Source organism: Lithobates pipiens, unplaced genomic scaffold (assembly GCF_037356315.1).
Source record: "Lithobates pipiens isolate NorthernLeopardFrog02 unplaced genomic scaffold, aLitPip1_a1.2 Scaffold_10, whole genome shotgun sequence".
Classification (NCBI taxonomy): Eukaryota; Metazoa; Chordata; class Amphibia; order Anura; family Ranidae; genus Lithobates; species Lithobates pipiens.
In genome coordinates, this window is record NW_027507686.1 from 30,188,157 (window position 1) to 30,203,827 (window position 15,671).

The window sequence follows — 15,671 nt, forward strand, 5'->3', positions numbered from 1 at the left end:
CAGTAAATACTTATCTTACCTTCACTCCGCCACCAATATGTTCACTATTGGAAACCAAAGGAAAAATACCCAGTTTGTTTTGGTATTAGACCCCTTTCACACTGGGGTGTTTTTCAGGCGTTTTTCAGGCGCTTTAGCGTTAAAAAAGCGCCTGTAAAGCGCTTGAAAGAAGCCTCATCTTCAATCCCAATGTGAAAGCCCAAGTGCTTTCACACTGAGATCCCTTTCACACTGGGGCATTTTTTCAGGCGCTTTACAGGTGCTTTTTTTTAAAGCTAAAGCGCCTGAAAGAAGCTGCAACTGCAATCCCAATGTGAAAGCCTGAGTGCTTTCACACTGAGGCGCTGCACTGGCAGGGCATCAAAAAAAGTCCTGCAAGCAGCTTCTTTGCAGCGCTTTTGAAACGGTGAATACACCGCTTCTAAAGAGCCCCTTCCCAGTGAAATCAATGGGAAGCGCCTGCAAAACACCTGAAAAGCGCTATTGGCAGTAGCGCTTTGTGGGCGCTTTTAACCCTTTATTTGGCCACTAGCAGGGGTTAAAAGCGGCCCAATAATGCTCGAAAAACGCTGCTAGTTTAAGCTGCACTTTACAAGCGTTTTTCGGGTGCTGACATTGTGAAAGGGCTCTTAAAGCACTTGGGCTTTCACATTGGTATTGCAGAACAGGCTTCTTTCAATTGTTTTACAGGCGCTTTTTTTTTAACACTAAAGCGCCTGAAAAACGCCCCAGTGTGAAAGGGGTCTTAGGGAGCATATGACTCACTTCATGAGGCATCACTGTGTCAATCAGAGCTGTCACAAGAAATCAGCCAGGGCCTGCCTGAGGTTTAGGCAGAATTGCTGGCCACTTTGGGCCTTCAGCAGGAAGGGGGGGGGGGGGGGGGCATTTTAGTCTTTTTTTCCGCACTGTCCATAACCCTGTATAAGCAATGGCCATGGTGATTTGTATCTTACACAGGAATTTTCTTTATTTTGCTGAACAGAGTGATTGGAAAATGCCAGAAAGGTAAGTATAAGCTGCAGTGCAGGGCTTAAAATGTACCTGCCACTCTGGCATACATGAGCAAGCACATGTTCACTAAGACCTAATGGTGATTGCAAGAAATGCAACTGTTTAGAGCCACACGAGGGGGGTGGTGTCAGTAAGTAGGCCTTATCAAATGATAAACATCTGTCTATATATACAGAAAACCGGTTAGTAAAATGAAATGTACAAATTAAATCTACAACGTACATCTGTGAAGCCATTCTTTAATGCTGGTGTGTTTAGTGGGTGACAGGCATTACCAGGCTGCTGTCACATGACTGATGGCCTCCAGTGGATAATGTCTTGTGTCCCATCCATCCTCTTCTCATCTCTCCTCTGTGCTGCCCTCACTTCCAGTATCACAGTAAAGCTGTGAGATTTGGTGGATCAGTTTGGTGCACAAGCCTTGTTATTATTCTTGGCTCATAAGGATTCATAAAAGGCTTTTTTTCTGATGCTCTTGCTGTGCTTTTTTTTTTTTTTTTTTACATAAAGGACTTTTTTCTTCTGACTTTTGATCCTTTGTCCTCCTGTGCTTGGTCCTCGATCGTATAAATGGTTTGTCTCGATTCAGTATTTTTTTTGGAGTGTCTGAACATGAAGACTGTCTAATTTTATACCATTTGGGCATTATATGGATAGCAGCACTATGCCCAACTTTTAGACATTAAAGAACTGATATTTATGCACAAAAGACTGCTTTCCACACAAGTACTGTATGTCCCCAACAGAGAGAGGTCAGCGATCTGCAGACATTCTCCAGAATGTGATTGGATGGGTGAAATGTAGGCGATCCAGCGGCCATCATTCTTCAATGTTTGCAGTGAACCTCACGTTTTCCAGTATGGAGGATACAAACAAAATAATTATTTACATAACAGTTAATTACTTTTTTTTTAATGTGTTCTGCACTGTAAATAAAATCCACCAGATTAGGATGTGGTCACATCTGTCTAGAGTTTGGATAACACATGTTCCCGGGGATGTTGCAAACTTTCTCAGGCTCTAATGACTTTTAGCAGGTTTTATTGACTGTGTTTTTATGATTCACAAACTGAAGTGTACCTGACTTATTCCAACACTATTAACAAGCAAGGTGATCATAGCCATGGCATTGAGTTTAGAAGAGAAAATCAGTATGAATGCCTGCTAGGATTGGCTATCAATTGGTATTATTATGATGTAGAAATTAATTTTGCTGTGATTGGTTGGCCAATGGGTGTCTTTACAGTTTCCAGAAAACACAAAGACTTTAGCCTCATACACACGATAGGACTTTGTACAAACTTTCCCTTGTATTTTTTTTACAAAGGGAGTCAGCCCTGAACTTGTATTGCATACACACAGCAGGACTTTTTCAGCCAACTTTCACCAAATCACGAGGTTTTTCTGCTCTTTACCGCCACCTTTGGTCAACTTCTGTATTGTTGTCTGATCTTTTGCATTGGCATGCCTGTTTGTACTATGTACAAAAGTCCTATCGTTTTCTGTACACACGATCAGACTTTGCTCCATCGGACTCTTGTTGCCAGAAAGTTTGTCCGTTCGCACAGCCAACAAAAGTCAGATGGAAACCAAAAAAGTTTGTCCGATGGAGTGTACACACGGTCGGATATTGCTCCAAAACAGCTAATTTGCATGTTTGTTGTCAAAAAGTCTGATCATGTGTATGGGCCTTTACTATGATCTCCTGAATTAACCAAAATTTGACAATTATCCTATGTGTACACACAGGGCTTCACAAATCCCAGGTGCCAGTTCGCCATTGCGAATAGAAATAGCTCCCTGGCACCTGGGCTTTTGTCAGTGGCCGGAAAGTGTGAAGTCTTGGCCGGGAAGGTGGAGGTGGACACAGAGCACTGCCTGGGAACGTGATTAGTGGCGGTGATGGAGCAGGAAGAGAGTGGCGCAGCAGCTGCTAACACGATGGGAGGACCAAGCGGCCAGCAGATTGTAATCCAGCTGGGGATTTCCATTAGCCTGTCATCCCCACTGCTGCTGCTGCTGCTGCCCTCCCCCAGGGTATTGCGGGAGGCAGGGTCCATTTTAAGAAGGCGGCGGTCCATTTTAGGAAGGAGGCAGCCCGGCTCAGGGACACGGGGATTCGGAGTTGGTGGTCTCCCGACACCAGAATACCCTGCTGTTCTAGCTGGAGGAGAGGTTAAGCACAGGAGAAGAGGTGCTGAGCCAGGAGCAGTTCATATAAATGCTGGAGAGCCGTGAGGTGGTAATCCCTTGCTTGCCAGCATGTCCAGCTCGGGCACACACTGTATACAGCAAATAGTTTTTTTTGGTGTATTTTTCATCAACTGGATGCTGAATTTATACATTCGCTTTAGATTTTAGATTTAGATTTTAGGCTTGCTGAGCCTAGTAGTCCTCCAGACTTTTCATTGCATAGTTCATTTGTAAATTTTTCTTTTGCAGCAAGGAAGTGGATATAGTCAATATAATGTTAGGCCCATAATGAAAAAAAGGGGAAATCGCTTATCCCATATGCAAACCTACAAAAATTTACAGTATACGTATACATCACGTTTACCCTGTGCAATGTATCAAATATTACTTTATTCATGTGCAAAAAACACAACACAATATTGCTTAATTCACATGCAAATAAAAAAAATAATATATCATTCACTAATAAAGTGCAAAATGCCTTGCACTAATTTAAACCAAAGTACATATATAAAAAAATCTGATTATAAAGTCCAACTATTAAGTGTAAAAAAATATGAAGTTCCACAAGCCACTAATAGATGGGATTAGCGATTCCCCCCTTTTTTCATTATAAGATTTTTTTTTTTATGTAATCTTTATTTATAACAACAAACATGACAAATTATGAGGATGCACACAATGAACGTTGTCCTCAACATACTGTAAGGCAGAAATAAATTACACAGATCAATACAAGCAGTAGTAGGTCATGAACATCTTTCCAATGCTATGATGACCTTTCCCAAAAAGGGGGATAGACTACCTATCTGGTATAAAAGCTACCCAGGCTTGTGGTGGTGTGGTTAGGCGAGTATGTGTTGCCTCACGGGATGAGTGAATTGTCTGGGTTTCCAAGTCTAATAAAGAGCCCACTCCTGCATGTACTCGGTGGAGGGGGGGTGGGGGTTGGGGGTTCGAGGAGCCTCCATCTGACCCTCTCCGGCTAGCATCTAGCCCACAGACAAGCAAGAGTAAGGTGTCGTACCATTATGGGCCCCATCTCCATTACAGTAAGGAGAGGGAGCGTCAACCATTGTAAAAAGTGGACTTAGTCTTGGGAAAGTGCCTAATTTCCACAAGGTAGCCTGGTGTAGGTAAACATGTGTGAATCCATAACATAACCGAGAAACCAGAAAAGTAAGTAAGATGGAAAATAAGAGAAAGAGGGAAGAGAAGAGAAGGAGTCCTCTCCTCCTGGCATGCACCCACGTTCTTGCTGAGAACTTATGTGTAATTGCTCACAATCGTCGGTCCACTTTTCAAAGAAAATTAAGATGTATTTAGAGTGCCAGTCCTGTCAGTTCTGGGGTCTCTATCTTAAAGGGTTAAGCTATGCTGACCATTACGTCCCCTGAGGGAGGGCTCAGCAAGTTCCAGTAAGGCAATATCTAGGCTGGAGGGGATAAACCCCATGTCGGAGGTGTGTTTTAACTAAGGGGTCCAAGTAGTGTTAAAACGCTCCTTAGTGCCATTGCAAGTTGCTACCCATTCTTCCGCTTCCGTAATCTCCTTCACCTTCCTGGTCCATTCCTCTCAACTAGGCACATGGGTCTGCTTCCAATAGATGGGGAGCAGGCATTTAGCAGCATTCAGGAGGTGTGGCAAAGTGCTCATCCTATACTGGCTGGCAGGCATAGGAGGAATATGGAAGAGGAATTGCAAAGGAGAGAGGGGGATGTCAATACCCAGTATATCCTATATCTGAGTTTTAATTTCCTCCCAAAAGGGCCTGATTCTCAGGTATTCCCACCATAGATGAAGTAATGTACCGCGGAAACCACAGCCTCTCGAGCAGCAATGGATATGGAGAGGTAATTTCAGGAGATTATAGGAATTGTCTTTTGCATATGCTACATCATTTTAAATAAGAAAGAAGGAAAGTGTGACTTAAAGGGTATCAAAGTACTGTGAAAAACTCAATTCACATATTTTAAACCAGTAAATGTTAAAAATTTCCATAACACAATTAAAGGCGTAAAGCAGGGGTGCCCAACCAGTGGCCCGCGACCTCCTGCTCTGGGATAGAATAGAAAGAATACTGTTATTAAAGGTCAGTTTATTACTAAAATCACAGTGTGTGTATTGGCATATCTTTTCTGCAGTGGTTACTGGGCTGCTTTCAAACTGATCCACAGGTGCAGAGCAGATTACCTGCGGGGTTAGCTGCACTGATCCATAGACTTCTATTATTACCTGCCAGTTTGGTGAGCTTTCTGAAAGTGCACCAAACCTGCAGAATATAATAGAAGTCTATTACAAACTGCAGGAAAGCCAAAGGTACACTGCGTTGCATACGTGGGGCGGGTAAACCGCAGCGTATCAGTGTGAAAGCAGCCTTGGACCCTTTTCACACGGTCAGTCCAACAGTCCGGCCAATCCTCTAAGTAATGGCAGACATAAACCGACTTGTGTTCTACCTCCAATATGATCCGCCAAAAAGTATTGTGGGCTGCATCTGTGTCCGCTCTGCAAATGCAGAGTGGACAAGGACATGCCATCCACCTGCTCTGGTCATTGTGGCTCATGACCGGTTACCAAGTCACTTAAGTGGCCCTTGCTCTTCAAAAGGTTGGGTACCCCTGGCGTAAAGTAATAAAATGACCCAAAAAAGTAATAACCTCCTACTAAAATGCCATGCAATACACATCTGTATTGAAAAGTACTGTATAATCATATATATATATATATATATATATATATATATTATATGGTGACTTGTATCACAAGTCTTCATGATTGGATTCACTACACATTTCTTATTCCTTAGGAAATATAGAGATCAAAAAAATATTTTGTGTGTACCTTTTACAATAAAATTATTTAAAACCAATACCCCAGTAGGAGAAAGGCTAGATAAGTGCCTGCGGAGGTTGCAAAGGACCTTCAGTAATAAAATATCATTGGCCATCTCTAATAGGGTGATCTGTCTACTGCCACTATCCCAGTAATCACGTTTTTCAAAGCACAGGTGAGATTTTGCGCTAACATATTTCAAAGTGTTGCCCAGAGAGCACTAGGCAAGTCACATCAGTCTTTGCATCAGAGACGTTTACACTATTATTATACATTTATATATCTTTGACATAACCTGCAGTGCTGTACAGGAGAATGCTGAACCAATCTCCTAAGTCTTTGCATCAGAGGAGCTTACACTGCAGTGTCCCCTACAATCACACACTTTTATTATTATACATTTTTAGAGCTCTGACATATACTGCAGTGCTGTACAGGGAACACTGAGCCAGTCACATCAGTCTCTGCACCACAACAGCTTACAAGCTAAGGTCCCTCCACAATCACACACTGATAACATTACACATTTATATAGCTCGGACATATTCCCCAGTGCTGTACAGAGAGCAATCATGTCAGTCTCTGCACCAGAGGAGCTTATTCTCGAAGGTCTCACCACAGTCATACACATTAGAGACAATGCTGGGTATGTTTTTGGAATGATTCGGGGGCACCAGTAATCTAAACAAGCACAAAGATAACATACAAACAATTATAGCTCTGGCGGAACTGAAATGTCACAAGATAATTGCAACGCCCTGGTTCTGTCCATCTTAGTGTAGAAATCTTTCAATTTGGGTCCTGGAGACCTTTAAATAGCTGACAGATGTCTGAACCCTGTAGCCCTCCACCCGGAGATGAATAATCAGGTTTTGGTGGACTTTACTTCCAGGATGTGGTGGGACACCCCCACCTGTGCTCCCATAGTGGTCTTCATAATAAAGATATGTATAAGAAAACCCTGGTGAGAAATGCGGGAGCAGTGTCATTCCAGGACATAGAACACACAATGAATGGGCTCCAGTTTACACAACAGAAGCATTGTATTGGCCAGAACTTAGTACAGTGAAAGCTGCCTTAGAAAGATTGTTATTCCAGAGCTCGTTGGGGTTCAGATAAGCATCTGTTCCATAACAGTTGAAAATGTTCCCTTTGTTGCCTTATTAAATGTTTTTCAGACATCTTTCAGCGTCCTGAATCCTCTCAGAACTTGTTTATTTTGTGATGCTTTGTACAACATTAGAGAGAGTTGGCTCATAATAAATAAAATTGTCCAACTTGCAGCCATTTCCTCGTACTTTTGGGAGCACAGGCACAAATATTGCAAGCTGTCCACAGAGCAGATTGTACTTCTTTGAATTAGTTTGATATGTCGGTCTGTACGGTATTGCTGCATGTATTTAAAGCTGATACTTGGTCTTCACTGGACAATGAAATATGAGATTTGGCCACACACATCACAATCTGATTGTACAAACTGCGTAATCTACTTCAATGTTCTTACCAAGGGTGTAGTGAGAAGAACTACCTAACCAATCCATTCAATTTACATCCCTCAGCCAGGCTCTTATATGACAATTTTTGGTAAACTCTAATTCTGACAATATTTGTGTTTTTATAATCTGATCAGATCTAGTAGAAATTCATGCCTTTTCACTTTTCTTGAAGATGAAGGATTTCCCTGTGTGATTACAAGTTCTCCTGCCTTCCTAAGAACCTTAATATATATAAATATCATCTGTCACAATGGTATCGGAGCCTGGTTCTCCTTCATTCTATCCTGCTTTCCAGCTTTATCTGGGGACATTAGTACACGTGGACTTGTTTCTCTATCAAATCATTTTGGGCCCCGATTCTCCAGCTTTATGCCAGGGTCACAGGTGTAATTGTGCCTAATTTGCCACGGGTAGTTCTTTTCCATGATTCCTGGATCTTTTAAAAAAGACAAGAGATATTCTTATGCCACGTACAAACGATTTTCGGCCAGCAAAAGACAGATGAGAGCTTTTCATCGTAAAATGCGACCGTGTGTATGCTCCATCAGAATTTAGCTGGCCGAATTCTCGACAGCAAAAATTTGAGAGCATGTTCTCCATTTTTCCAACAGAAAAACGTTCTATCGGAAATTCCGTTTGTGTGTATGCAATTCCGATACGCAAAAACTCTTGCATGGTCAGATTCAACTATGAGATGGATATTATTGGCTACTGGATATTAAACTTCCTTTTTCTAGTGCCGCGGTACATGTTGTACATCACCACATTCTTGACGGTCGGAATTTGGTGTGACAGCTTGAGCGAAATTCCATCAGAGCTTTTTCCAACCAAAATTCCGATCTCATGTACGCGGCATTAGAGATTTTGTTACTACGGCCTATGCTGTTGTTCCTCGCAATTTGAAATGTGTGTAAGCAGGTTTCTTGTCTGGTAAAAAGCCTAGGCTTATGACATCATGCACATCTCTCTCTCTCGTGAGAGTTTGCCAGGAAGAGAGGGGGGGGTGAGTCATAAGAGGGCCAATGAGAGCCGCAGAACTGGGGGTGTGCCTTTGTAACTCCAGGAAGTGAACAGGCAGCAGCTTCAGCTGCCCACAGTTAAAATGGTTGCAGCCAGACTCAGTGGAGGGAGATTTCTGCAGCATATTTGGCAAGTACAGAATCACAGTATATATAAAATAATATGCAAAGATGGCAAAGATGTTTTTATTACAAATTATGTGAGCAGACTCCAGTTTCTCTTTAAGTAAAAGCTCTCAAAACCATCAAATGCCTGGTCTGAAGTCCATACAAAGGGATGTATGCAAGGGTGTATCAAAAGAACAGGGCTTGTGCTAAAAGGGAATGAAGAAGTGATGTAGGATATAGACACCATGAAATGGTTAATCATGGTGTGTAATTGGTGGGAGATATGGCCCAGCACTGTTGCCATGGGTAACCAGTGAACTGGTGAATAATATAATAGCAATCATCCAGTAGTAGGTTAGTGCCTTGGCATTTGAGATCGGTAGCGAGGGGGCTGGTGAGTCTGTGAGTCTGACCCCCTTCCCATACCCCAGGACCAACATTATGGGACAGGTAAATTATGGAGAAATGGATCCAACAAAGTGTTAATGCTCATTAGTAGCAGAGGTCCACATTGTGTGACAGGCAAGATCTTCACACTGTCACTGGGAGTGAGGAGGCAATCATGGCTGTGCTGTTGGAGCAGGACACAGGCTCCTCGATGTCCCCTCAGAAATGCTGCAATCACAAGGAAGGAGAGGGTGTGTGGTTACATGAGATGAGTGATTTACGGTAAAGTCTTCAGTGTATCAAGTGGAACTGCACAAGGCAACAGCTCACTTCTAAGGTTGGGGGGCCGACTTAATCCCGATTTCCGCATGATCGTGGCCCCCGTGCCTGTGTCCCGGGCATTAGCAATGGCGTTTAAGAAGAAGTCCTCATCGGGCGACAAGCTCTGCCCATGTGTTCTTTGTAATCCTTTAGAAATTAAGTAGGCCGGGCTGACTCCACATGGTAGTCCAAAGTTGTGTTGTCAAAAAAGGTGGGAGCACACTATATTTCTGGCACATTAACAGTTATTTTTCAGTACTAGCAGCCTGTTTTAGGGCTAAAACATGGGAAAATGTGCTTGTGTTGCAGAAATGTACTAAATGTATGTATATCTTTGGCCTTAAAATATGTTTTGCATCAAATAATGCCTTCACCAAAATTGTGCCACATTTTCCCTTTACTGTGTGGAAAATATTTTTGCACAAAGTAAAACTTAAATTACATTGACTTTTCATGTGCCTATGGTGCTATTATTCAAATGCACATTCATGTAACAATCTCTGGTTTAAGTGATGGAGGGGGTATTGCGATGTAAACCCTCCCTCCGTCATTTAGGGGTCAGGATAATCAAAGGCTGAAAGCTTGCAGTGTCACAGTTGGAAGATATTACTTAGTTATGTTAATATTCACCTCTGTGGCTGACAAGTTAAACATGGACAATAGATGATTAATTCCTAGGTGTTGTGGAATTTTAAACAATAGAACACCAGCCTGAGGTATGCGTGTGGAATGAAGCCATCACTCAAAGTTTTCACTAATTGCAACCCTTAATTAATTGTAATCTTTAAAGATTGCTTACTTTGATTGGTGATGGAGATCCTCCTTGGGGGGTGTACTGTCTTTTTCCCAGCTGAAAAAGAAACAAACAATATATTTTTAAAGGCAAAGTGACATATTTATTATACTATATTATTATAATTCATGGATAAAGATATGGCTGGTATTTTGCATTAATGCATCTCTAAAAACAAACAATCTGAAATAACTACAGCATGAAAAAATGTATCCAAACCACCCCCCAAAAATGTAATATATTTCACATTATCAGTTCTTAGACAATGGTTACACTGTCAAATAATAGGTTGGTAAACCTAAAGAAAATATATCCATTCTTTTAGGACACTAGCAAAAACACAAGGCATGCTGGGAGTATGAGGGGTTATCATGGGCTGACCTACAGTGTCGAATCCTCATGTAGACGACAGTATAACTTGAAGGTCTTAGACTTTATGGATGATTAAGGTGTTTTTTTTTTCTGTCCCATGGCAAGGTCAACAGTATAAGATATTGACCAACAAGTTCGATAAGCAGGTCAATGTTAAAAGTGTTTGTAAAGGTTCACATAAAAAAAAAAAAAAAAAAAAAAAAACATGTCATACTTAGCCCTGATCCTCCTCTTCTTGGGTCCCCCACCAGCGCTCCTGGCCTCTCCCCCTTGCTGAGTGCCCCCAGTGCAAGCTGCTAGCTCGGGGGGGGGGGGGGCACTTGCTCACTACCATGTGGCCTGTTTGTCTATGAGACACACAGAGCACGGCTCAGCCCTCTGCCCTGCTCACTGGCTGTGATTGATACAGATGGCTCCCGCTGCTGTGTTCCAGCCAATGAGGGAGAGACACAGGAGAGCTTCTGCTCTTGTGCATGTCATTGGATCGGGATTGGGCTCAGGGGAGTATAAGTTGGGTTGAGCATGAATGCATGAAGGTAAAAAACCTTCAGCCTTTAGAACCACTTTAATGCAGACCTTCAAAGGTGATGGTGTGCTGCTTAGCCTCCTCCCCCCTCCCTCTCTTAGAAATTGTCAACCAAACAAAGCAATTCTTTTGTCCTGCAAAGTAGTATTTTCACATTTCTCACCTAGACGAGAAGTGCTCCCCACCACCCCCTGCGCATGCACATGGCTTGGGACCTGAGCGGTTTCACACACACATGCAAAGTTTGCTACTAGGGAAGATTGAAACCTTTCCTGTCTTTGCGCATGAACAGAAAATCAAAGACCGGACCCACGAGCACATCTGCACATGCCCCTTAATGGTGAGGATCAAAGCAAGTGAGTACGCAAAGCCAACTGGAACGCAGACTGAAATTCAGCTTTAAAGTGTATGAAAACTGTAGCGATGATCTTTTTCATCTGTTAGATATGCCATTAAATGTGTTTGTTATATCTGTACGATAAGTGTAAAAAATACCTGTTGATCATGTCCTAAGTTTAGTGCTGTGCTGTATTCACCTGCTGTGTTATCTCAAGAAGTCTAATTAGCCTGCCCGGTTTTTATTTAGAACTAGAGGATAATTAGTGACAGTATGAGTAGTTAAGCACATGCCAACTAGGCAGGGCTGACACCACTCAGTCCACAAAAATGCTGTTTTGTCAGGTGACAGGAAAGGATGTACGAGTGGAGTACATTTCTGGCAGATCATTGGATATTCTTTAGTACCTTTAGGGTCTCTAAAAGAGTAAAATATGGGGGGGGGGGGGGGGACGCACATAATGTTGTTTAACAACAAACATTTTAAATAACTATTTGATACAAACTGTATAATCTGAGGCAAATAATATCCAACTCATCGTGGGGTTTATTCGATTTTTTGATAGGCCATGGTTAACATTAGTATTGCAGTTATGAAGTAGACCAACTGCATGGAGTGTCACCTTAAAAAGACAGTTTCTTGAGTTTGTTACATATGCCTCCTTGTACTATTCCTGACAGGCTGTGTGTGAACTGTATTTTCAGTTCTCAGGGTTCATGAGCTACAGTCAGGGGTCAATCCACAAATGTTTCGGTTTTGCAGTACTTGTTGATCCAGAAAGTGATCAGCTGTATCACAACACATAACTATGTTCCGGGAACAGATGTAAGTCCAACGCCTGCACACAAGAGCGAGCCTATGACCTCACTGCCATTCATGAGGTCCAGCTGTTAATGACTTTGTTACAGCAAAGTCTAATCAGGCTTTAATTACAGAAACAATGTTAGCAAGGCTTACAGGACTTGATGTCACCATTTACACGAGAATGACGCTCGAGGGTGGAGTCACTTGCCAATTTCAAAGCACTGATCTGGCCAGGAACTGTGATTACCAAGGATAAATCCTCATCCTGGTTGCATTTAACATCACTTGTAGATAATGCCAATGGATCTGATCTTTTTCTTTCATAATTTTAGACGTTGCAAATCATACATTAAACTAGTTAAATTTTTACCTCCTGACATCTATTTATTTTATAATTTATTTATGGTATTTATAAAACTCTTCTGCCGCGTACACACGACCGGACTTTCCGAGAGAAAAAGGTCAGACGCAATCATTTCATTGGATATTCCGATTGAGTGTGGGCTTCAGCTGACTTTTTTTTTCCAAAAAGTCTAACAGGCCTAGAAATAGAACATGTTTTAAATCTTTCTGATGGAATCAATTCCTATCGGGAAAACCATTCGTCTGTATGCTAGTCCGACGGACCAAATACAACACAGGGGCAGCTATTGGCTACTGGCTATTGAACGTCCTTTTCTATTCCCGTTGTACGTCATCGCATTTGAAACAAACGGACTTTGGTGTGATCGCAAAGACCGTCAGAGTTTATTCCGATGGTAAGTCCAGTTGTGTGAACGCAGCATGACAATTTACAAAGTGCTTCACTTTTTGTACATTTACACCCTCAAAGGTTGTAATAGAGGGGTTTGCAAGTAATTGTAGAATAAAGGACACTATTCGTCCAATCTAGAAGTCAGCATGTACTACTGAATATTACAACTTTCTGAAGACATTTAGCAGCCTATTTAAGGCAACAGTCAGCACTCCAATCAATGTCTCCAAACTGTAGTTGAACCAAACTGTAGCTAACCCGTACTTCAAAGGCTTCAACAAGCTGCTTGAAGCTTTCCATAAATGTTACAAAGTTTCGAAAGAGTGTTCTATTTGCACAAGCCTCATGTAAAGAAGGCCTTAGGATTTAGTCTCTGTAAAGGCTCCCAGGACCCTAAGCCTAAACTGTTCGTAGGGTCTGGACTTCTCTCCATGTTGAGATTCAGCCTCACCTCTCCTGGCAGAAAATCACACCACTTGTTATTTCCATTGTCAGAGGCTCAGTGAGAACAACAGAGGTTAACTCATAATGAAGGAGTTGTAAAGCTGGTGCTCATATAGCTATTCTGCCATGCACTCTCCACCTGTAAACTGAGAGTGGTCATTTTTAAAGAAAAATTACAGCCATGGCTGTATTATATATAGTTACATAGTTGTCACAGCTTGGACCAGTGTGACTATGGATATACCATACCTGAGCAATCTCAATGGAAACTGGAAATCACTGAAGCGTACACCACTCTTACATTAATCTCCACTTACTTCCAGGTCTTGTGTTGAATGACCACACTCCTGCTCACTGAACACAGGAGGTCGGCCACTTGATGCGGGCACCATTCAGAGAATGCTTTGCGTTTTCAGAAAATGATTTGCATTCATTCAGATTGGATGAGGTGGGGCAGTGACATCATGCTCTCCACCTTGTTCAATCTGACAACATTTTGCATTCACTGAGAAAATACTTTTCTGAACGGTGCCAATGTTGAGTGGCCAACCACTCAGAACGGAACCCAAAAGCGAGTGGAGATTACTGTAGTAGCAGCGTGTACTTCAGTGATTTCCAGCTTCCAGGAGCATCATCCAGGTATGTTATCTACATAGTTACATTGTAACTATGTATAATATATATATAATGCCTGGAAATATTCTATTACGTCACATTTTCTCAAGTACAACATTTTTAAACATTGTATTCTTTAATCTGAACATAATAAAAAAAAAATATTTAAAAGCATTATACAATATGTTTAAACAAGACTGTTAAGCCAAGCTGAATGTTCCTGTTAATGGCAGCACTAGATAGAAATGCCAGCGGGTGGTCGCATTGTAAAAACACCCTTGGAAGGCTTTGGTAAACCTTAGCCAGCTTACTTTTATAATCTGATGCTCATTAGGCCTATATAGTAAATATACTATTTTGTTTTGTTTTCTTTGATTTAAAAATGTCTGCTGGCTCTATGTATACGATATATAAGAAATATACACAGTTCCTTTGATTGTATTGCTTTTTGTTTGATATGTTAACAGAGTCTTGTAAAAAAACATTTGGCAATAAAATCTAAACAGTGCAACTTGTGCGTTTAGAATAGATGGATTTTTGAGAGGAACATAATCTAGGATCGGGGAGGAAATCATTCATTAACACAGAAAATCTCTTTGAGGCTGACGGGCATGTTTCTGCTCTCTGGGTTATGTCATTAAAAGAAAGAATCGTGTTAAAATGTACAGAGAGCTTAAACAAAAATTGGCAAATGTGCAAATCGAAACTTTATAGCCGGATCAGAGGAAACACAGTGCGTGATGTCATTGGGAATGCAGTACAGTCATGTTATCAGCAGCAGATCTAAGGTATGTTAGTTTGGCCCAATCTGTTCTCCCACAGTCACACAAAATTGCTGGACATAAGGGCAAACCACCAGAGCAGACAACTGTTATATTACTTTTATGATACTTAGGTCAACATTAAAAAACAAGAGATGAATCCTACTTGTACTGGGCTCTCCTATTACATGTAAACCTCAACTGGTGCAATATCACAACTAAAGTGTAAGTGCACTAATTTTATCAATCAACCTGCCAACCAACTCTACCTCCTTCTCAATACTACAAAACAGACCAGGTCCAGTGTGCTTATTGGTTATGGCTGAGGCTCTTTCTCTTGAACTTGCTCCAGTCCCATACTTCTAAATGCATGCACACTGCACTCCCACAGGAAGTAATGATGCGCATAATATGAACTGTACACATGCGTAGAGTAGAGCTTATGCAAACAGTTTAGAGCAGGGTTTTTAAACTGCGGTGCCGCAAAGAGTCATCAGGGGTGCCGCGGACACTTATTGGTCTGAGTGCTACTCTGTTAACTCCCATGCAGTATTAATCTGTGAGGAGAGAGAGAGCACAATGCACATAGCTGCAGGGAGGAGGATAGAGCCATGCGGCTGTGCTCTCTCTTTCCTTCCAGAGTTGGACTGCCCAGGAGTTAACACACACAGCCCATACACTGCACCAGAGTTGAGTAAAGCCCACGTTTGTGCAAAGAGGGGGGATTTGGGGAGGGGATTTGAGAGGATTCTGCTGTAAGCCCTTGTACACACGGTCGGGGGTTCCGACGGAATGTGTCCTATCGGACGTTTTTTCGGATATTCCGACTGTGTGTGGTCTGCATCGGACTGTTTCCGTCGGAATATCCGACGGACCAAGTTTTCCAACTTGT

General features: G+C 41.9%; 1 protein-coding gene and 1 long non-coding RNA gene across 2 annotated transcripts in view; one reads left to right on the top strand and one right to left on the bottom strand.

Annotated features, from left to right (window-relative positions):
• ZNF469 (zinc finger protein 469) overlaps nt 1-15,671 on the top strand; it is a 609,231-nt gene that overhangs the window by 65,742 nt on the left and 527,818 nt on the right. The window lies entirely within an intron of this gene.
• Nucleotides 1-15,671, bottom strand: part of LOC143941623 (uncharacterized) — a 39,976-nt gene that overhangs the window by 11,513 nt on the left and 12,792 nt on the right. The window contains exon 2 of the long non-coding RNA XR_013264311.1: nt 10,173-10,223. This is a non-coding gene — a long non-coding RNA (uncharacterized LOC143941623). The remainder of the gene's footprint in view (nt 1-10,172; nt 10,224-15,671) is intronic.